We start from the raw sequence: 24,516 nt of genomic DNA on the forward strand, positions 1-24,516 counted from the left end.
CTTCCTCGGCAGAGAGCTATGTCCCCACTGCAGGTATTGAAAAGAACTACCTTGAATTAAAGGAGGAACTTCTCGAACTGAAGCAGGAGGTACAAATTCTCAGACAGGTGAGGTCACAAATTAGGGAATTGTTGGAGGAGATGTTGGAGGAGAAAGAGAAAAAGGCTGAAGGTTGGACACTAGTTAACAAGGGTGCAACGAAGTTCACTCTTAAGAAGCAAACGGAAGTTAAGACCACTAATGCCTTCGACGCACTACGGGACGAATGTGAAGGGAAGGCAGAGAGGGAAGTAGAGGAGAAGGACGGTGAGAGAACTTCCAGTACAGGTAAGTACAATCAGAACAAGAAAGGTAAGAAAAATGTAGCTGTTGTTGGAGACTCCCAGGTGAGATATCTGAACAGGGCCATGTATACTCCACTCGCTAAACATGTGTGTCTTCCAGGGGCCTGGGTGGCTAATGTGATAGAAAAAATTTCAAATATCGTAAAGGACAGTGGTGACAAACCCACTGTGTGCCTCAGTGTAGGAGGCAACGATATTAGTAGCCGTAAGAGTGAGGTACTGTGGCAAAGGTACAAGTTGCTGTTAGAAAAGGTTAGAGAGAGGGGAGGAACCCCTGTAGTGCTTGGTGTTTTACCCAGATGGCGGGTGGGAAGAGAGTGGTTGAGCAGGGCAATAGGGTTTAATTGCCGCCTTGAAAGGTATTGCAAAGATAATGCAATACCTTTCATAGACAGCTGGGACCGGTTTTATGGACGGAGTGCCTTGTATAGTTGGGATGGGACTCATCTTAGCAGGCAGGGAGTTACTGTTTTAGCTGGAATGATAGATAGAGAGATGGAGGGATTTTTTCGAGGTTGAGAAGTAGGTGTACAGGAAGTTGCAGCAACTACACTCAGAAATCATTGTTACCATGTTTGGATAGATGCATCAATACTTGCAAAATTACGAGTAAGAACAAAAGTTCAACCATTAGTGTAGATACATCCACTCAGGCACCTCAAATTGAGCAGGCGATGATAGATGACAGAACAAGCGATGATAGAAGGGCGATAAGTGATAGTACAAAAAATTGTTGTATTAGTAAAGTAACGAGTTTCCCAGTTAGTAATAAAATAAATAACAGTAAATGCCACGGTAGAGGCATAACTACTAGTAATAATCTGAAAGTGTGCTACACAAACAGCTGGAGTTTACGTAATAAAATGGATGAACTGAGAGCTTTAATTTGTACAGCGAAAATAGACATTGCCGTTATTAGTGAAACTTGGATGAATACAGACACTCGAGAATTTTTTGCAGAATATCAGATAAAGGCTATAATATTTTTGTGTCAAACCGTCAGGGAAGAAAGGGGGGAGGGGTAGCTATTTATGTAAAGGATTCATTAAACTGTTACAATAAAGCAGACATTAAAGTAACTAGGGACACAAAGTGTCTGGGTCGAAATTAGTAACAATAGGGAGAAATTAGTCTTAGGAGCAATTTACAGATCTCCTAAATTAAGTAGAGCTGATAGTAAATACCTTTGGGAGGAAATTAGGAAAGCATCACAGTCCAGCTTAGTAATAATTGTAGGGGACCTTAATCTACCAAGGATAGATTGGAGAAATCAGACAGGAGATGCAGAGTCAGAGGAATTTCTAGAGGTAGTACAGGATAATTTCCTTTATCAGTATATCAGGGAGCCCACCAGAGGTAATAATATACTAGATTTGGTTTTAGCTAATAAAGAATTATATCATTAGTGATATAGAGGTTGGTGGACGACTTGGTAATAGCGATCATGAAGAAATTAAGTTCAAATTTATTTGGGATGTCTGTTCCACTGAAAATACCTTCACCATTCCTAATTTTCGTCTAGGAAATTTCGACGGCTTAAGAGCTTATTTTCGAACGGTATTCCACAGGGAGATTAGCTAATTGAGGGAATGCCAGGTCAGTGAGGAACCCCAGGTCATAGGTATGGGGCAGGAAACACGTGGGAATGTCCTTCAGGTGTCTGTGAAGGGGGAGGTGGTAGATAGGAATGTAGTCCAGGTGACAGGAATTAACTCAGCTCCAGTACCAAACAGACGTTCGACCAGGGAGAAGTATAACGAGTTAATAAATATAATACACGGAGTCCAAGATAGATATATCCCTTCAAAAATGTTTAGAACGAATAATTCAGAACCAAGATGGTTAAACAACAGATTAAAATCTCTCATAGGCCAAAGGAAAGGAATATATAGAAAAATAAAACGTGGAGAGGAACACTTACGTAACCGGTACACGATTTTAAATAGAGAAGAGGGAGATAAGAAAAGCAAAGAGAAGTGATGAAATTAAGGTTGCTAGTGAATCAAAAGAAAACCCCAAGGGTTTTTATCGAATGTACCGTACGAAAAATAAAGATAGGATAGGACCACTCAGAACAGAATCAGGTGACATTACCAGTGAAGATAAAGAAATGTGCTCCATCCTAAATAATTATTTCATATCAGTATTCACCAAGGAAAATCTAGACCTGGTCCCTCAAGCAGCAAATACTTACGATGAGAATAAGGGAAATATTCTAAGGTAACCATTAGTAAGGAGGACGTATTGAGAGAAATTAATAAGTTAAAACCTCAAAAATCGCCAGGTCCGGACGATATATATGCAAAAATTATAAAAGAAACCAAAGAAGAATTATGTCAGCCACTTTTAACATTATTTAATGACTCTTTAAGTTCAGGAGACGTTCCAGAGGCGTGGAAGACCGCAAACGTAGTGCCCATCTTAAAAAAGGGTGATAAATCAGCTGCGTCGAATTATCGTCCGATAAGTCTAACGTCAATAGTAGGAAAAATGTTAGAGTCAATTTTGGCAAATAAGATTAGAGAACACTTAGAAAGATTTAATCTTATAAACGAATGTCAGCATGGATTCAGGCAAGGACGATCCTGCCTTACAAACTTGTTGTCATTCTACTCGGAGGTCTATGAGGCAGTAGATAGCGATAAAGCTTACGATGTCATTTATCTGGACTTTAGTAAAGCTTTTGATAGGGTCCCACACGAAAGGTTAGTTAGAAAGGTTCGAGCACACGGTATAGACGGCGATATCTTAAAATGGATAGAATCCTGGCTGAAGAAGAAGAACAATAAGAACCTAGTGCCAAAATCCAGCACAAAGCCGGATCATCGGCTACAAGTTGTGTACGTTGGGTGGGCCAGAAGAAATAGGTCAATGGAAGGAGTATATCATATCACAGATGGGGCTATTGAAAAAAGGAACGGAATTAGATGTCGGAAAGAAGACCAACAGAGGTAAGGAAGGACAGGATATTATGGAGGGAAAAATACGATGACTCTCGGAGAAAGTCTGGAAGAAGGGGGGGACGTTGGAGGTGAGACAAAAATGGAAATGCAATACGTCGCTGTAGTGTGTAAAGTGGACAATCAAGGAAAATATGGCGTACAGAAAGAATGGTATTGCAACGAGTACAAAGGGGAGGGCGATCACCAGACATCAAATAAGAGTGGGTAAGTCGTGTATGACCGATTCTGAGGCGAGCTAAAGCCGTCTCCCACCTTCTATTACGGTGGCAAGGGGTCAACCAATGAGAAATAAACGGTTTAACAACACGTAGTTTGTTATTAGTGATAGAGTCCCAACAAGACTGCCACCGGTGCTGAAGGAAGGATGACAGAGCAGGAAGAAGGTCAGAGACCGGAATGAGGAAGGAAGGAGAGACATCCCTGCTAACTGCCATGCGAGCCAACTGATCAGCACGTTCATTGCCTGCGATGCCCACATGTCCTGGGACCCAACAGAACTGGATTGTTTTTCTAGGGGAGGAGATACGGAACAACCATTCCAAGATACGAAGAACCAGAGGGTGAGAAGCCGAAGGTGACTGAAGAAGGGATAGAGCACTATATGAATCAGAGAATATCACAAATGAGGAAGAAGAGGCATGACAAATATACCGCAACGCAAACAAGAGGGCATATAATTCTGCTGTTAGAACACTTGCATAGGTAGGAAGGCTAAAATGATAATGAGTGTCAGGAAAGAGTATCGCAAATCCAACGCCAGCAGGAGTTTTGAACCATCAGTGTATATAGGGACTGCAGAGGAATGTTGGGAGAGATGGTCTGAAAACCGAGAACGAAGAATGAAAGGAGGAGAATTGGACTTGGAATAAGGGAAAATGGAAGAACAAATGTGGGGTCGAGGAAGTAACCATGGAGGAAAAAGACAAGTGCGGAAAGGAAAAACATTACTAACAGTAAGAGAGGAGCGCGAGAGAAGAGTACGGGTTCGAACTGCAAATGGTGGCTTGGTCCTAGGAGTGGAAAATATGCCTGGGTCAGGACTGGGAGGAAGTAGAGAAGGGGTATGAGGAAAACAGTGCAACTTAGCATAGGCACGAAGAGAAAGAAGAGCGCGACGACGGAAGAGTGATGGAACTCCTGATTCAGCATACAGACTCTCAACTGGGGAGGACTTAAAGGCACCAAGAGCCAGACGCAAACCGTAATGATGTACAGAAGCAAGTTGTTGGAGGACGGTGTCTGAAGCAGAAGAATAGACTTGGCAAGCATAGTCAAGTTTGGAGAGAACGAGAACAATATGGAGGCGAAGGAGAGTAGCTCGATCAGCACCCCACGACACATGAGACAAAGTTTGCAAGAGACGGAGGCGTTGCAAGGCTGAGGTTTTCAAGGAGGTAATATGATCCTTCCAAGTAAGACGGGAATCGAAAAGAAGGCCAAGAAAGGAAGCGGAGGTTTTGTATGGGAGAGGAGAGCCATAAAGAAAAAGAGGTGGTTGAGGAATATGATGAGAACGATTAAAAGTAATAGCATGAGACTTAAGAGGAGAGAACCGAAAGCCATGAGAAGTGGCCCATTCTGAGGCAGCGGAAACTGCACGTTGAATAAGAGCACCAAGGGCAGAGATGTCAGGATTTGAGGCATATATTGCAAAATCATCAACATACAAAGAAGAACGGACACCAACAGGGAGACAAGCAACAATCCCATTAATTGCTAATAAAAATAGAGTAGTGCTAAGAACACTGCCTTGGGGAACACCTTCGTATTGTGGAAATGAGTCTGAATAGGTATGTTGAACACGGACTCTAAAGAAACGAGTTGATAGAAAATTCTTTAAAAAGACACCAAGGTTACCATCAATACCACAAGAGCGAACTGTGCTTAAAATATGGTAGCGCCAGGCTGTGTCATAAGCTTTCTCAAGGTCGAAGAACACTGCGATAACAGATTGTTGAGTGGCAAAGGCTGAACGGATATAAGTCTCAAGATTTAGGAGGGGAGTTAAGGTGCTGCGAGCTTTTCGAAAACCAAATTGTGAAGAAGACAAAAGTTGCTTGGATTCTAGGAGCCACATAAGGCGATGATTTATCATACGCTCAAACAATTTGCAAAGACAGCTAGTAAGAGCAATGGGGCGATAATCTTGAGGGACATGGCCTTGCTTTCCGGTTTAAGAAATGGGAGAATGACAGCATCACGAAATGAGGGGGGAAGAACACCCTCTGTCCAGATACGATTATAAATAGTTATTAATAAGGCCATGGCCTGAGGGGAAAGGTGACGGAGCATATTATAGTGTATGCCATCAGGACCCTCGCAAGTGTTCTTACACAGACGAAGGGCAGAGGTCAATTCATGGAGTGTGAATGGCGCGTTATATGACTGACTAGATGACAGCTTGAAGACAACAGGCGTACATTCAGTAGCAGCTTTAAGGGTATGAAATTCAGGTGAGAGATGAGAGCCGCTACTAACATTACTGAAGTGACGACCTAAGCCATTAGCAACTAGATGAGCATCTGCTACTGACTCTCCATCTAAGTGTAGGACAGGGAGGGCATAGGAAGATGCTTACCCGCTATTTTGCGTATACGTTTCCAGACAGATGCAATGGGTGTATTGGTAGTAATGGTGGAAACGTATGACCTCCAGCTACGGCGTTTAGCCTGTTTAACAATCTTTCGAAGACGGGCACGGGCCTTTTTAAACAGCAGAAATGCATTCTGTTCATCCGCAGTGTTGCGTTTGCGTAGGTAACTCTTCCAACGTGCACGTTTAACACGGAGTGCTACAGTACAGTCTGAATCCCACCAAGGTACACACTTAGAAGTAAAAGGACGGGACGACCTAGGGATCGCGGTCAAAGCTGCACTAAGAATTAATTCATTAAAATAAGTGAGCATATCAAAAATAGTAGAGAATGAAGAAGGAGGTACGGTAGGAACAGTCAGAGAAGTAAATGACGGCCAGTCAGCTTTCGGGAAACACCATCGAGGGGGTCTGAGTACAGGACGATATGTGGTAAGAGTAAGTTTGATAGGAAAGTGGTCGCTATATAAAACGTCTGAAAGAACAGACCAATGGAAATCTAGGGAAAGAGAAGGGGAGCATAGGGAGAGATCAAGACAGGAAAAAGTGTGAGTTCTAGAGTCAAAATGTGTATAAGTTCCTGTATTCAGTATGGATAAATCGTTATTAAAAATAAAAGATTCAAGGTGGCGGCCACGCAAATTTGTAACATCATCGCCCCACAAAGCGTGGCGACAGTTAAAATCTCCCATTAATAAAATTGGAGTGGGTAATTGTGATAATAAAAGGGTTAAAGCTGGGAAATCAATAGGTTGGGAGGGAGAGAAATATACAGACACTATCGTAATCCATTGTTCGAGAAAAACACGAACAAAATGACATGGAACAGTGGTGTGAAGCGACAGATATTCTAATAGGACTGTGTTATGAACTAAAATGGCGGAAACAGGAAGAGAAGCAGGAGAAAACAAGAAACAATAGTCAGGTATGGGTACTGGTGGGGAAGACAAACGTAGTTCTTGTAAACAGACTATTGAAGGATGGTGAATTGAAAGTAGATAACGTAGATCATTACGGTGGGCCATGAAACTTCGCATGTTCCACTGTAAAAGAGACATATTAAAATTGTATAACACTAAAAAGTAAAATAAAAGAACTAAAAGTAAAATCAAAGAAAAGTAAAAGGTTACCAAAAATTTACAAAGAATAAAATATAGTAAAAAACGAATTTGTGTTGAACGGGTATCACACATCACCGGGTTGGTTCAATGGTAGGAATAGGAGCAGTGTGTGGAAGAAGTGAATGAGTAGGACGGTCGCTATAGCCTGGTGGCATAGGGAGGGATAAAGGAGAGGGATTAGAACATGAAAGAGGGGCAGAAGGGGAAGGAGGGATGGGAGTGGGAGGAAGATCGGAAGGAGCTGAATGGACTTCTGCTGTATGACGTATTTTTGGGGGACTCAGTGGTTCTTGTAAAGGAGTTGCTAAGTATTCCATAATATCTGAGAGAGTTTCACTCTCGGCACCTGTTGATTGTGCCATCTGTGGTGTTGACAGGGGAGCTGGAACTGGTTGTGAAATGGTTTGAGGAGTCCGGATAGGGTTGGAACTAGCTGATCGTTGGGTTGAGACAGGGATCTTTGTTGTTGGTGTCACGGAGGGCGAAGGACGAGTAATTCGCATTTTACGAGTTGGGGGAGAGTGTGTGGGTTTTGTGGTACCCTTGGTATCCGATGTGGTGGGAGGCAGCCCACGTTTGCCAGAGGCAGGCAGACGGCGGGCATCACGCTGTGGCAGAGGAAGTAACTGTTGGTGTTGGGAAGAGGATGAGCGGGGTGGAGCAGCAGAACTGGAAGGGCGATGGGGGGAAGAGAGGGGAGTGGACAACGGAAGTGACAAGGAGGAGGTAGGAGTGGAGAAAGAGTTGGAAATAGAAACTGAAGGGGCCTGAGAGTAGGAGGCAGAACAAGAGGAGGGAGAAGGGGAGGTGGAAGAGGGGAGAGTAGAGACAGATGGAGAGGAGACAATAGTGACAGTCAGAGGGGTAGGTGAAGAGGAGGTATGAGTAGGGACAGGAAAAGAGGTTGAAATAGTAGAGGAGCTGGTGGCTGGCGATACCAAGGGGACAGGTGTGTCAGATAAGGTGATGGTAGAAAAGCAGTTAGAGTGTGTCGTGGTTGTAGTATGGTAGGACTGAGAGGTGGCAGAGGTAGTGGAAATAGGCCGGGCCACTCGAGCATAGGTAACACGGGAGGAGAATCCTAAATCACGGGCACGTTGACGGGCTGCACGGAGGGAGAGACCTTCTTTCCAGCGAATCCTTGCGACTTCCGATTCAAAAATGTATTCTGGACAGTTCCGGGACGAGGCAGCATGAGAACCTTGGCAGTTCGGGCAGACTTGGTTCTGTGCTACGCAGGCTAAGGAGGTGTGGCCGGGTTGGGCGCAGGTTGGGCACACTGCCTCTGACCTGCAGTATTTAGCTGGGTGGCCGTAGCGCCAACAAGAAGAGCACTGTCGAGGATGAGGCGTATATTCTTTGACTGCAAGTCGTGTACCACCAATGATGAGAAAGGCAGGTAAATCGCGGTCTTTAAAGATTATTTTGGCAATGTTGGCGGAGTACTTGCGGCGCCCCTGGGGGGGAAGTGTGTAGCACTGAACAGATATTACTGGTAGTTGTTGTGCAGACAAGATTGCTTGGATGTCTGCGGAACATTCTGAGAAGTTACGATCTCCAATTGTTATGTATGAGGGAATGAGAACAGTTCCAGTACTAGAGTTTAATTGGAGATCTGGAGTTGCTGAGATGGGATGGCCAGAGGGATCGGTGAGCGACCTCACCTTCTCAGCCTGTGCAGCAGTTTTAACGGTCAAGAGGCGGTCTCCATTTGGTCGTGATGTGAAAGTGACGTCGGGACCTATTTGTTGAAGGAGAGAGAGATGGAGGGTGAGGTCATTTGTTGTGGGTTCAATGTTGAAAAATTTTGGCCATGTCTGGCGACCAAAAATTGATGTTATTGTTGGAGGGTTTGGAAAGAGGGGGAGGGGGAAGGAGAGGGGGGGGAGAAGAAGAAACAGAAGGATAGGAAGAGGAAGAAAGAGGCGGAAAAGTAGGGGGAGGGGGATCCGCCTGACCGGGAGAAGGTTTTGGAGGAGCATCTCCCGTTGCTCCTTGGGGTTTGTTTATAATTTCATTATTGGCCATGGTGAGCCTAATTATTTAAGCGGGAATTAACTAGTCCACTCCTGAGAGCCCGAGTCAAGAGTAAGGGTGAAAGAAACAAGGGCTACCGTACCCATGGTTCCCTGAGGCCGTTTGCGACTGACATAAAAGAGACAGCCTTGCATCCCATCAGCACGGCTCTCACACCTTAGGAAGGTGAGAAGAAAGAAAATAAAAGAAGAAAAGAGAAGAAAAAGGACCAAGCAAAATTAGTAGGGCCAAGGACTGGGACCCAAGGGTGGGGGAAGCAGGGTATAGGAGGAAGCAGGGTATAGGGGGGAAGAAGGGCATAGGGAAACCACCCCCACCATCAGGTCCCAGCCCCAGACCCCTGAGCCCCCCCACGACTACAACGGGCTTGGTTTTGGGGGGGAATCCTGGCTGAAAGGACGAAAGCAGAGAATATTAATAAATGGAACTAAGTCGGACTGGGGATTAGTAACTAGCGGTGTACCACAGGGTTCAGTACTCGGTCCCTTATTATTTATTATATATATAAATGATCTAGACTTAGGAGTCACTAGCAGCATCAGCAAATTTGCCGACGATACAAAAATAGGGCGTATCATTAACTCGACTGACTATTGCCATAACTTACAAAAAGACCTCGATACATTGTCCAAATGGTCTAAAACTTGGCAAATGGAATTTAACGTTGAAAAATGTAAAGTACTTAACGTAGGCAAGACCATTGGAGACACTAAATACAGCTTAGTTAACAAAGAAATTAGCAAATTGGAATGCGAGAGGGATCTAGGAGTTATGGTTAGTAACAACCTTAAACCAAGGCAACAGTGTATTAATGCGAGAAATAAAGCAAATAGGGTCCTAGGATTTATTTCGAGGAGCGTGAGCAATAGATCATCAAAAGTAATACTGCAACATTATCTAGCATTAGTAAGGCCACACTTAGACTACGCAGTACAATTTTGGTGTCCTTACTATAGAATGGATATTAACTCGTTAGAAAATGTACAGAGAAGAATGACAAAAATGATACATGACGTCCGGAACCTGTCATATGAAGACAGACTGAAAAGACTAAGTTTGCATTCGCTAGAGAGGCGTAGAGTAAGGGGAGACTTAATTGAGGTGTTTAAGTGGATGAAGGGTATAAATAAGGGAGATATTAGCAAGGTACTTAAAGTGAGCATACAGGATAGAACTAGAAATAATGGTTTCAAACTAGAAAAATTCCGTTTCAAGAAGGAAATAGGTAGAAATTGGTTTGGTAATAGAGTAGTACACGAATGGAATAAGCTATCTAGTAAAGTAGTTGCTGCCTCTTCCATTGAGAGTTTCAAGCATAGGCTAGATAAGCATATGACTAATAAGGGATGGATATAGAAAAAAGAAAACCTTATAACCAATACTAATTCATACTTTTTCCTTTTCAGGTTACACTATGGTAGTCTCTATTCTCCTTTCACACTTTCCTGTAAAATGTCCACGCCAGTTTTTCTATACTGCGTGGTGTTCTTTCTGACTTTTTCCTGCCGGCTTCGGCTGGAGGGTTTGGAGGGCGGGGGAGAGCCTTCTTCTTTGCTATCCTTATCTCATTCTAGTAGTTCAGTTACTCTTCTAGGAGCTGCCTAGCATGGGCCAACCAGCTTACTGCAGTTATCCTCTCTTCTTACGTTCTTAACACATACATTTCCCCCAGTCGTCCCCCACAGTGCCACACAATTACTCTCCACACATACATCACATCATTAACATGCCCAACATCATCCTGAGTGGTGATTTCAACGCCAAGTCGTCAGCCTGGCATGTCAACAACCCTGACACAGACAGAGGACTGGTACTACAATCCCAGACAGATCATCTTTTCATACTGAACAATCTGAATCAACATACCCATACCCCACACAAAGCCCTCTTCCTCCCATCATCCCCAGACATCACCTGCTCCCCAAACCTCGTCCCCACTACATCCTGGAGAGTGGTCAAAACCCTTGGTTCTGCTCACCTCCCAATCATCATCACTACCAAAGCCAGAATCACCCCAGCTGGTCACAAACACACATACACCAATTATAAGACAGCCAACTGGGAGGCCTTTGCAACTGAAACAAAACATTTCAAAACAATAAACAGTACACCCATCACAAACATCAACACTGCTGTACACACTTTCAATACAATTATACAAAACGCAGACAAAAGACACATCCCTAAAGGCAACAGAAAGAGAGAGAACCTCAACTTCACACCAGAAATTCAAGACCTCATCAGTCAATGGGACACATTGCGACGCTCCCCAACGCCCCATACACAAGAAACCGTATAACAAATACAAGAACTCAACACTCAAATAAACAATAAATTATCAGAACAGGAAACACTGAACTGGAATAATTATCTCCAAACGCTGGACCACAAAACATACACCAGTAAACTCTAAAAAACACTAAACAGCATCACACTCTCCAACAGCAACACTACACAATCACATGCTGCCATCACAACAACAGACACCATACCTTCAAAACAAACAACAAGCAAACACTCTCATCAATCACTTTCCACAAGTCAGCCATTTAAACCCCCATCGTGAGGACCGACATATCATCCGACGTAAGAGACAGTTCCCCACAGACCCAGACTACGCACCTTTCACTTACAACCAGACGAAGCACATCATTAGCAACTTTACACACTCATCTGCCTGTGGAGCAGACAACATAAGCAACATTCACCTTAAACACCTTGGACCACAAGGCATACAAGCACTCACCAACATATCAAACTACAGCTACTCATACAACATAATACCCAACATCTGGAAGCATGGCATTATCATTACTATCCCTAAACCCAACAAAGACCCCACGTTACCTTTCACACACCGCCCCATCACACTCCTCAGCATCCCCTCTAAAGTCACTGAACGACTGGTACTACAACTAATCACACTTTACATTCCCCTAGCCCAATCACAACATGGCTTTAGGCCACTACACTCCACAAACACCCTTCTTACAGTCCTTACACAGAGACTTTTTAATGGCATGAATTCAGCTAGGCCACCACACAGAACACTCCTAGTCAAACTAGACATCAGCAATCCCCCGCCACAACCTTGCAAACAAAATACTCAACAGAAACATGCACCAAAACACAGAAAGATGGTTGGCAAACTACTTAGCAGGCAGATGTGCACATGTAACATTTGCTGGTCAGTCTTCGAACATTAGAAACTTCACAAATGGCGTCCCCCAAGGATCTGTTTTGTCCCCTTCACTCTTTAACCTATACATGCACGACAAACCCACACCCCACACACCACAGATACACAACTTCCTATGCAGATGATATAACACTCACATGTACACACCAAAATGCAAACACAGCTGCACACATCCTCCAATCTTACCTCAACACACTACACAAATGGTTCACCACAAACAGGCTCAAAATATCCCCAGCCAAATCTACAGTGACCCTTCTCACAAACTGGACAGCAGAACAGTCACATCCCACACCTCACCATAAACAACACTCCCCTACCACACGCACACACACACACACACACACACACACACACACACACACACACACACACACACACACAAAATCCTTGGTGTAACATACAATACATCAATGTCATTTAAACAACACATCACAAACAATAAAAATAAAATAACACGAAGACTCAATGCCTTGAGATCACTTGCCCATACAACATTCGGACACAAGAAACCACCACCACAGTATACAAATAATATATATGTTCAGTGAAGAGTTATGCAAGCCCTGCTTGGGCTGCTAACCTCACTAGAATACATTACAACACTCTACAGCCCATACAGAACAAGGCTCTAAAAATAATCACAGGCTGCACAGCTACTACACCCATAGACCACCTACATCAAGAAACCAAAGTCCTCAAATTCAAGGATCACCTAGACTTGAGAGGCACCCAGATTCTTGCTGCAGCCTCCACAAACCCACAATATCCACTACATTACATGACAGCAAATCCACCCACACCAAGGAACATCAAAACAACACCCAGCACACGATATCATACACAAATACTGTCATCTCTCCCCCCTCAGACCAGCTTCCAGAAGCACATCCATACTCAAATCACTCGCCGCTCCATTCAGTCACTTAAAGACAACACACAGCTGCATGCACGGCCTCCTGACATCCACCCTTCTGAATCCCATCTCCTTCGTGAGGACACGGTCCACCTGGCCAGGCTGAGATGTGGGCACCATCCAGCCCTCTTAAGCTATCAGAAGAGGCTGGATGACTCTGTTGCTGATGCCTGTCCAGGATGCAACACAGCATCCCATACTATTAAGTACATTATGGAAGACTGTATTGCACACAATCACCTACCCTAACAACACAACATACACTCCTTGAGAGCCCTGTGGGAAAGCCCGGTCTCGGCCATGGCCTTCCTAAGGGACTCAGGGCTGTTCTGCCAACTGCCTAGGGATCAACTACTACTACTACTACAACAAGGCTTAAGTTCCTGGAACGCTTTGCACTGGGCAGAGGTGACGCTACTACTGAGCAGGTATGGCACCACCCTTGAGAAAATCAACGGCTCGAATTGGCCATGCTTGGGTGACATAGCATTTTTTTTAAATAGGTAAAGAATGGAGGAAGGAAAAACAAAGGGGAAATAAAAAATAAGTCCATGTGCTTAAAGGCATCCTCCATTCATAAAGTACCCATAACAACTGGACGTGAACAGAAGTGGATCAAATGTTTGTGGGAAACAACTCCCAGAAAGCTAATTCCTGAGAATAGTTGTTCTGGGGAAAAATGAATTTTGATAAGCAGAGGTTCTGCATTGCAGGGGAGTGTGAATCCATGGGCGCTCCCAGCTGCACGAGTATTCTGGGAGAAAATGTGAACGGGGGGAAGAATTGAAGCCAGTTCGTCTGAGCACTTACTGTAAAAAAATCTATAAATACTAAAGTAGCAACGTCTCTACGTACTGATAATAGAGGAAGGTCTTGCCTGATGGCAGGATTATTGATTAACCTAATGGCTTTATTTTGAATTTTGTCCAACTGCCTCAATGCAACCGCTCCACATCCACTCCACAGTGGTGAACAGTATTCGATCTGAGAACGCACATGACTTGTATATTGTGGCCATCTGCTCGTCAATGAAGAACTCACGAACTCTGTACATAAGTCCAATTTTTTTAAAAGCATTTTTAGCAAGGGATTTAAACATAAGCTGTCCAGCTTAGGTTGAGGTTTAGAGTAACACCTAGGATATCAATATTATTGTAGTGGATATGGGAATATTGACATCATGTAAAATTATGTGAGAGTCTGAGGGATTCTTTCTGTTGGAGAAATTAATGAACTTAGTTTTCCGACCATTAAATGAAACCAGATTTGTTTGTCCCCATTGATTAATTTTAGAACGGTCCTGGTTCAGAGAAACAGCTGTGTTTATTTGGGAATTTATAATATCAAATTGTGTAAAGGAGGTACTAAATGAGAAAGAACTATGAAGGGTCATCAGCGTAAGTGTATTGAGTTGTGAGTGACAGACAGGAGGTCATTTATATGAATGAGAAAGATTGTTGGCACCAAAACTGATCCCTGAGGTACGCCAGTATTTATGGAATGAAACTAAGAATAAATACCATCTACCATGACTTGTATTTTTCTATTATGAAGACAAGAAGAAATTAGAGGAACCAGTGATGCAAGGCCATGGTGTGACATCTTAGAATACTTAGTGTGTGTTTCACCGTGTTGGTCTATTGTTTTGTTAATCTGATGGGTAAGAAGGCAAAGAATGTCTACAGATGAACTTTCTTGTCAAAATCCATACTGCCAATCACTGATTAATTTATTGATTTCTAGATGCTTGATTATGTGTTTGTTAATGGGGCGCTTCTGAAAAGTCTAGTATTCCGGTAGATACCACCACCAGTGGGACAAACACTTTCCCGCGATGTTTAAAAAAGCATATTTTTCTTAAATATCTACACTTTTGTGTGAAACTGTGAATCATGGTAATATCATATACCGTAGTTTAAATCATACAAATAGAACACGTATTTATAACGTAGCGTGAATTGTTTATATTTATCATAAACGGAAATTAAAAAATCATTGACGGCATGTGATGGCAACCTGCCATTTCAGTGGTCCTATATTATTTAATTTCTGCTACATTTAGTGCAAGTTAGGCTCTTAATACATAGTTTGTTCAGACAGTAAATTACGCCTAGTGGGTACCTTGACTCAGTCTCTATGTTGAGTAAATACTGGGACTCAACATTTTGCTCACTCTCTTCACCCATGCACACCACAAGACCAGTGGTTAAGTTTTTTTCACGAGAGATTTATTTTCCAAAGCAATAACAGTACCGTACTTGATCTAATGCTAAAATAATAGTCTAAATTGACTATTATTTTAGGTTAGATCAAGTACGGTACTGTTATTGCTTTGGAGGGTCTGAGGGGACAACAATACGGCCTTCTCAAACCGTGGCAACACTGGTCTTGTGGTGTGCGTGGGTGAAGAGAGTGAGCAAAATGTTGAGTCCCAGTATTTACTCAACATTAAATTTCTGCCCACATAGAGACTGGATGAGTCAATATACCCACTAGGCGTAATTTACTGTCCGAACAAACAATGTATTAAGAACCTAACTTGCACTAAATGTAGCAGAAATTAAATAATATAGGACCACTGAAATGGCGGGTTGCCATCATATGCCATCAATGATATTTTAATTTCCGTTTATGATAAACATAACAATTTCACGCTACGTTATATATACGTGTTCCATTTGTATTATTTATATTACGGTATATGACATTATTATGATTCATAGTTTCACACAACAATGTAATTAAAAAAGAAAAATATGCTTTTTAAAGAGCGCGGGGATGTGTCTGTCCCACTGGTGGTGACATCTATGAGAATACTAGCTTTGAAAGCACCCCATTTAGCGTCTCAAAAACTTTGCCAAGAATGGAAGTTATTGCAATTGGTCTATAGTTTGATGGGTCAGAAGTTGCCCCCTTTTTAGGAACAGGATGGATATTTGCTTCTTTCCAAGAGGCTGGAAAACTTGAGGTACGGATGCATAAGCGGTAAAATTTTGCCATTGCAGGAGTCAACAGTGGGGAACAATTTTTAAGTACTATTGAAGGAATTTCATCTGGACCAGTAGCTTTGTCTCCTGAGAGATACTGTAATACAGCTTGTACGTATCTGGTGTGAATCATGAATGGAGGTGTTTGAGGGGAATCAAAATCAAGTACAGGAATATCGTAATTTTCTGTATTTAGGGTTGAGTTTGTAAAAAATGTCAACAAGAACTCTGGCTTTTCCACGTGGGTCACTTACTAGATTTCCATTGGGGGACTGTAAAGGTGGATTGGAAGAGGAGGTAGTGAAGTTAGTTTTGAATGAATTAAGGGTTGACCAGAATATTTTGTTATCATTTGGGTTGTTTAGTAGTTTGTTACTGTCTATGCAGAAAGTTTGATATAGAAAGATTGATGATAGTTTTAGCATGGTTTCTGATATTTCTATAATAGTTAAAGGTTTCTTTGGTTTTGGTCCTTGTATAAGTGTTATAGGCTATTGTTTTATGTTCTGTTACTCTAGCACAATTCTGGTCAAACCATTTAGGAGGATTACATCTTTTTCTGTAACTATGACGGGGAATGAATGGTTCCATGCAGACCTTAATGAAATCCTGTATGTGGCCCAATGTGGAATTTGCATCTTGGGAGAAAAAGAAGGTCCAAGGAACATCCATGAAAAAATTATGGAGTCCCTCCTAGTCTGCCCTGTCGTAGTGCCAATTAGTCACCACGACCTGTTCAGAGCAGAAAGGTGTGGTAGGTGTTAAACTGGTGGCTTGAATCAGACAACGATCCGAGGATCCGAGTGGGGACTTCACTTCGACATTATAATTATCTGAATTGGTTGTTAGAAACAAGTCCAATAGGCGGGGATTTTGATCGGGGTTGTCTGGTGCACGGGTGGGTTGACTGACAACTGGGTGAGATTAAATGAGTCTGCAAATAGCTCACATTCAAGACCAGAGTCATCAGTTCTGGTTGAATAAGTGAGCCATTCAACATTATGGACATTAAAATCACCCAGAAGAGTAATTTCTGATGCAGTATTAATGATGAGGACACTTAGTTGTGAAGACAGAGTCAAATAAACTCGGCTCTGGAGGGGCATTAGGGGAACGATAAACACAACAGAAATACTTAATTTTACCAAAAGAATTTGTATACGGAATAATCGAAATAAGGACAATCAACCCGTACAATCCCGCCGTTGGCATGGTGCCGACAGTACAGAATGTCTTGAGTAATCCCAGCAACATGATGGTCTATCTATCTATCTATCTATCTATCTATATACCTAGGCTGCTTCCTCCAAGGAAAGGGAGGTAGCCGAGACAGGACGACACACTCCCCATTTACTTATCCATTCAAACACATTCATTCGCATCCTAGCCCCAAAGGGGAGAACGGACAGATCCTCACCGCACCACACCAAACAAGGGTCAACAGCGCAATGCAATCAGTGACATCAGCAGCAGGGCCCGACAGCAGAACTGGTTTACCCCTGCCACATCATAACAGACCCATCCCCTTACCCGCACCTGACCTGACTAGCTGATCAGACCAAATGCGGGAGAATATCCCCTCAGGGCTGCGTCATCACTTATTCATTCACAACTTCTCTCCATTTATTTCTGTCACGCACAGCCACTCTTCCTTCCTCAACAGACATTCCTCTCGCATCCAGTGCTCTCTTCACACTGTCCATCCATCCTATTCGTGGTCTTCCTCTCAGCCTTACACCTCTCACATAGATCTAGTTATCTTTTTCACCAATCGCTCATTATCCATTCTCTCCATATGCCCAAACCATTGCAACACCCTCTGCTCAACTCTACCAACCATCTCCCGAACAACTCCAGTTCTCCTTCTCACTTCATCATTTCGCACTCGATCCATACGCGTCACTCCACACATACTCCTCAGACACCTCATCTCCATTACATTCAAACTTTTCCTCTCTGCTACACCTATATTCCATGTTTCAGCCCCATATAATGCAGTCGGTACCACAACACCCTCATACAGCCTTCTCTTTACATCCATTCTAAGCAAACGACATCTAAACACTTTTTTCATTCCTCCCAGCACCTTTCCTACTTCATTTATTCTAAACTTCACTTCTGCATCTATTCTTCCATCCACAGCAACATGTGACCCTAGATATTTAAAATACTCTACCTCCTCAAGCAACTCGCCATTCAAAACTATATTCATCCCCCTACTATCTACCAACCTCATACACTTCATCACTTTACTCTTATTCTCATTTACTTTCAATTTCCTCCTTTCACACACCCTTCCAAACTCCTCTACCAACTGTCTCAATATCTCCTCTGAATCAGCCACCAGTGCAGTATCATCTGCAAACAGCAGCTGCTTCAGATTCCACTCTCCACCATCAACATTCACCAGACTCAGACCTCCACCTAAAACTCTTGCATTCACCTCCCTTACAACACCATCCATGTAAATATTAAACAACCAAGGCGACATCACACATCCCTGTCGCAGCCCCACTCTCACAGGAAACCAATCACTCACAGCATTTCCCACTCTTACACACACTCTACTATTTACATAAAAACTTTTCACCCCTTTTAGTAACCTACCATGAAGTCCATACAATCTTAAAACAGTCCACAAAGCCTCCCTATCAATTCTATCATACGCTTTCTCTAAATCCATAAATGCCCAAAACACATCCTTGCCTTTTGCTAAATACTTTTCACACACTTGTCTCACCGCAAACACCTGATCCACGCATCCCCTCCCTCTCCTAAAGCCACACTGCTCATCACCAATCACTCCCTCTGTACCCTCTCTAACTCTCATAATTAACACTCTACCATACACCTTACCTACAACACTCAACAGACTTATACCCCTAAAGCTAGTACATTCATACTTATCACCCTTGCCTTTATACAACGGGACCACACAAGCACTTACCCAGCCAACTGGCACCATACCTTTCACAAAGCACACATTCAACAATCTTACTAACCAGTCAACAATAGTCACTCCACCACCCTTCAGGCACTCCACAGCACACCCATCCATACCTGCAGCTTTCCCTGTTTTCATCTCCTTTACTGCCTTCTCCACTTCCTCCTTCGTGATCAAAGAATCATTCAACTCTCCCAACACATTTATTCCTTGCACCCTTCCATCCGCCACAATCTCAGCCACCCTTTCCTCCTCTACATTTAACAATCTTTGAAAATACTCTGCCCACCTCTTCCTTACTGCATCCATCCCAATTAACATCCTTCCATCCTCTGCTTTTACTCGTTCTTCCTTCCCAGACTCTCCCTTTCGCACCCTTTTCACCTCCTTCCAAAACATTTTCTTATTCTGTTGAAAATTCTCTGTCAGCTGCCTACCCCACCTCTCATCTGCTGCCACTTTAGCATCACGCACAGCCCTTCTTGCCCTATTCCTCTTTTCCTTATACCTTTCATATGACAACTCATCCTTCCTCTGCAGCCACACTTCATATGCACGTCTCTTCTCAGCCACAGCCATACTTACTTCCTCGCACCACCATTCACTTCCTTTTCTTACACCACCACCCACACGTCTCACACCACACACCTCTTCTGCATGCCCCACCACAGCACTCTTAAACAACTGCCATTCCTCCTCCACACTGCCATTTTCCCGATCTTTCACTGCGTTCCACTCATCTTTCAATTTCTCCTGATACTCTATCTTTTTCTCTCTTTTATCCAGCTCACTCACTTTCAAAATCTCCCTGCCACACCTAACCCTCCTAGCTCTCACCCATCTCTTACCTACTCTTAACTTTCCTTCCACTAGGTAGTGGTCAGACATACCTCCACCCTCCCCTCTCAGAACTCTCACATCCAACAATCTTCCTATTACATTCCTAGACACAACCACATAGTCCATCAAAGCTCTGTCAACAACCCTTCCACCCTCCTGTCTCACCCATATATACTTATAGATATCTTTCTTCTCAAACAAAGTATTTCCAATCACCATCTCTCACTCAACACACATCGCTATCATTCGTTCCCCATTTTCATTTCTTCCAGGCACACCATGCATACCAACAACACCTTCAACTGCTACAGTTCCCACTCTAGCATTCAGATCTCCCATCATTACCACATTCACATTCGTTCCAAAACTCTGCAGACACTCATCAACATCATTCCAGAATGACTCCCTCTCTTCTTCATCCCTTTCACTACCAGGCCCAAATGCACTCACAAACACCCACAACTCACGTTCAAGTTTCGCTTTCACCCACATCAGTCTCGATGACACCTCCTTCCATTCAATCACACACTGCTGTACTTCCGGACTCACTAACAAGGCCACACCTTCTCTTGCTCTTCCTCTATCAACACCTGACAATCTTCCACTCACACTTCCGAACATAGACTCACCCTTCCCTTTCATCTTCGTTTCACTCAAAGCTAACACATCCAACTTTCTTCTCACAAACATTCTCCCAATCTCCTCCCTTTTAGCCTCAATCGTACTACATCCACGCACATTCATAGACCCAATCTTCAGGGTACGGGGATAACTCCATCCCCCAACCCTTTCTCTGGCCTGTCTCTTTTTAGGAACTAAAAAACAGAGGAGGGGGTCCCTAGTCCCCTCACCCCGCCCCTTTTAGTCGCCTTTTACGACACGCAGGGAATACGGTGGCAGTATTCTTCCTAACACAACCTGGCCACAGAGTAGTAGTACCACCCTATAGTGCGGCCAGATTGTGTTCCCCTCGCCAACAGCAAAATTCGAGCACTGTAGCGCGACTAACTGCTTCAATCTAGCTAATTTTTTGCTAAGGGGTAGCTTAATGTATTGGCAACATTGTGCACAAACACTTGTAGCACTGAGCTTGGTTCTGCATGGCTGGGTAACATCAGTGTGCTACTGTCCGTCAGTGTTTAAATGTTGTTGAAGTCACGCCATTTTTCCGCCTCACTGGGCTGGAGGAGGCGGTTGAAACTGTCACATGGACCCTCTGTCCCTTCATTTAGTGATTCTATAGAAGAGGAAGACCTGGACGACTCTTCTGAAGAGGAATATGAGCCAGTGGAGAAGGATATTGATAATGGGGATTTCCCAATTCCCCTCCCTCATTCTCTCTCATCCTGCCCAGCTCGGTGGGAAAACGTAGCTCATGGCTTGGGAAACAGCTAGAAACACGATGGACGGCCATCCTGCACTTATTTCTCCTATAAGGAGTACTTTTTTTTTTCCCCTTGATTTTTGTCCTTTTGGATTGTTTTATGCAATAAAATTTTTTCCCGTTTTTGGTCCAGGATTGGGTGGGTATAAAATTGCAAAAATGCCTGGGATGGTACGGGTTAAATTTAGTAATCTCCTCCAGGGCAATTTCTGATTTAGCAAGGCAACATATGCCTCCATTAGGTCTGAAATTTTGAATCATGATATAACCAGGAAAATTAAATCTAGCTAAATCAGACGTGGAGCTTACTTGTGTGCCTGTCAAAAATAGCAGATCAGGGGATTCAAACTGGAGGAAATTTTGAACAGAGTTGATGGAGTGAAGTCCCCTAATATTGCAAAAGAAAATTTTACTGCACTGACGAGCAGATTTAGGGCACCGCAACACTGGAGGTGGCACAGTCGCTTGGTGATTACCGGGAGGGCCCCTGTGCAAACGACCCAGCCCTGCCGGTGGTAGTCACCCGAGAAACCGCCACACTAATTCCTAGTATAGCAACAGCCATGGTTCTTTTTATGGGGGGGAGAGCAGGGATGTGTTGTGAAATGTGCATGATATGTAATGACAAGATTGGTGTTTTATGGAGAGAGGATAGCTGGTTTAAGGCAATGTGATATAATGTGGATGTGTGTGTTGTGTAAAGAGGGCAGCCTGATGCCCTCTGATGTTTGAAGCAGAAAGATGGTAACCAGCTACCAAGGCCTAGGAGAGAAAATGGAATCCAGGCTATTCCCTGAGTCTCCAGTTACCTTGGCGGTAGTACTTCCCTGGGCGGGGCTGCCTACCCCTACTACTAACATGATCTGATTGGCTGACTGGTCACTGCTGTGGGATGACATACGAATGGAGTTTACCCTTTGTGGCACGCAACAGAACCTACACCCCAGACTAAGTGTCAACAAAGTCACTTGGAGCACACTTCTCACTTCAGACTTTCACCCTTACAAGGTTAACTGGAATTGAACAATGCAACTTTGCGCAGTCCTGGGGTAGTTTTTGAGGGAGCAGCTGGTGGAAAAAAACTGATTTTAGCAGGTATGGCGCTTTACCTCTTGTGGCGTGCATGGCCTCATATCCCTTCTTCTTTTGCAAAAGTCTGTCTCGCTTCTTCATTCCAACATGCTGTTCCTTGCACTCCCTTTCATCTTCTCTTCACCCCACACACCATCTCACATGCTGCACAGATTTTTTCTGTGCATATCTTCCCTCATCTGCTCCACATCATATTTACCCAACACTCCTCCACTTAGTTCTTTTCTGCCTTTTTTTCATCCTCTTGCAACCTTTCTACCCTCTTTGTACGAAGTACTTCCTTCTCTCTTTCTCTCCGTCTATTTATCCTGCGCATTTGTATCTTGACTTTCACCACCATTAAGTAGTGGTCAGAAAGTCCACTCCCCCAACCTCTATATTCTTTTGCATCCAGTACATACCTTCTCATTCGGTCACCCACAAACTCACAATCACTGCCTTCCATTCATTCAGTTCACCACCCACCTTTCTTATCACTTGCCAAGTGTAACTGTGGATCATTCTATGCCTAAAGAGGGTATTGGCTATCACCAACTCCCTCCCTGCACGAATGTCCATTAGAGCACTAACCATTCTCATCCACTTCCGCAGCACACCCCACTCACCAACTCCTCCACCTACCTTCACATTCCCTACTTTTTCATTCATATCTCCAATATAAAATCCTCTCTCAAACTTCCCATGCGTACTTCCACATTTGACATAACTCTTCTTTCACTCTGGTGTCTCGATCTTCCAGTTTTCATGAATAATACAGGACGATATGGTAGTGTCACATGCAAAATAAACAGCTGAAGTTTTAAGATACTGTATTACCAAATTCACACAAATCTAACTCAACTCCCACTGTTTACAATAGGGTAGGTTGGTTGAGAAAAAATACATGTACACATGGAACTACAGAATGACCTTACATTACCTCTAATGCAACAATTTTCTTACCCTAAACTAAGTTATACAGCTTGGTTCATTCCCTTGTAAACTATCAAAATATGTACTGCAAGATGCCTTATTCCTGGAGTAGGTAACTGTCAGTCTATCTATAGTGAGTGGAAGGGGTGGCCACAAATTACACCCATGTCACCCTGTTCTTTGCCATTACGATGCCCTCCCTTGATCTCTCAAGCCTCATTTATATATCTCTCAAACCATTTTGCATTACATGTTCTCTAGTATCAGTATTCTATCCTTGGTAATGCCAGATGCCTGACAGTGGCTTATAGGAGACAGTGAGTTATCATAAACCCACATACGGCCAACTCTAGCATTCTATTCCGGCTGATTTCAGACATTTATTATTCATCTGAGACTGAATCCCAGTCGCCTTTGAGTTAATAGTTGTACAGTTACTATTAACCTTTTGAGATTCCGATGATGCGTTTTTGCGTCACTTCAAATCCAACCTCATAGATTCTGATGATGCATTTATGCGTCATTTTAAGATACTTTTATTAAATATTCACCATAAATCACATTTACATGTCCTAACAAAGAGACTCTGGAATGTCGCGGAATGCTTGCTCTGTGCTTGGTGGGAAATATTTTTGTAGTTTTCCATGGTTTAAACCAGATTTATTTACATTTTTTTTTTTTCTATGGCTAGGAATCAAGCTTTTGGTTTTCACCTAACTTCAATTCGTCATTTTGACTTTTTATTTTCTTTGTTTTCTTTTTTGAATATACTTTGATATAGTACAACTATTCAGCTTCAAAGTAACACCAAAACCAGCATCCTATCATAAAAAGTGTACAGTAATCACTCCAATATCCGGATCAATAGAGCCATCGGTAGGTTCGGATATTGGTTTTGTCCGGATATTGGGCCCCAGCTTATGGACTTGTACTTACGGACCCTAACACAGAGAAACACCTATACAACTCCCTCCGGACATGCATAGCACCTATTTAACACCCAAATCACACCAATAAGGCACATAAATGACTGAAATAAATGCAATAGACACATAAAATGTGGGTTTAGAAGTATGTTCATACATTAATAAACATTCTGGTACTTATGGACTCTAACCGAACCTAACCTAACCGAACCTAACCGAACTCTGAAAAACACATTCCTACTGCACATGCATGAGGTAA

Source organism: Coenobita brevimanus, chromosome 13, assembly GCF_032717465.1.
Source record: "Coenobita brevimanus isolate Jiangsu-jjx chromosome 13, ASM3271746v2, whole genome shotgun sequence".
Classification (NCBI taxonomy): domain Eukaryota; kingdom Metazoa; phylum Arthropoda; class Malacostraca; order Decapoda; family Coenobitidae; genus Coenobita; species Coenobita brevimanus.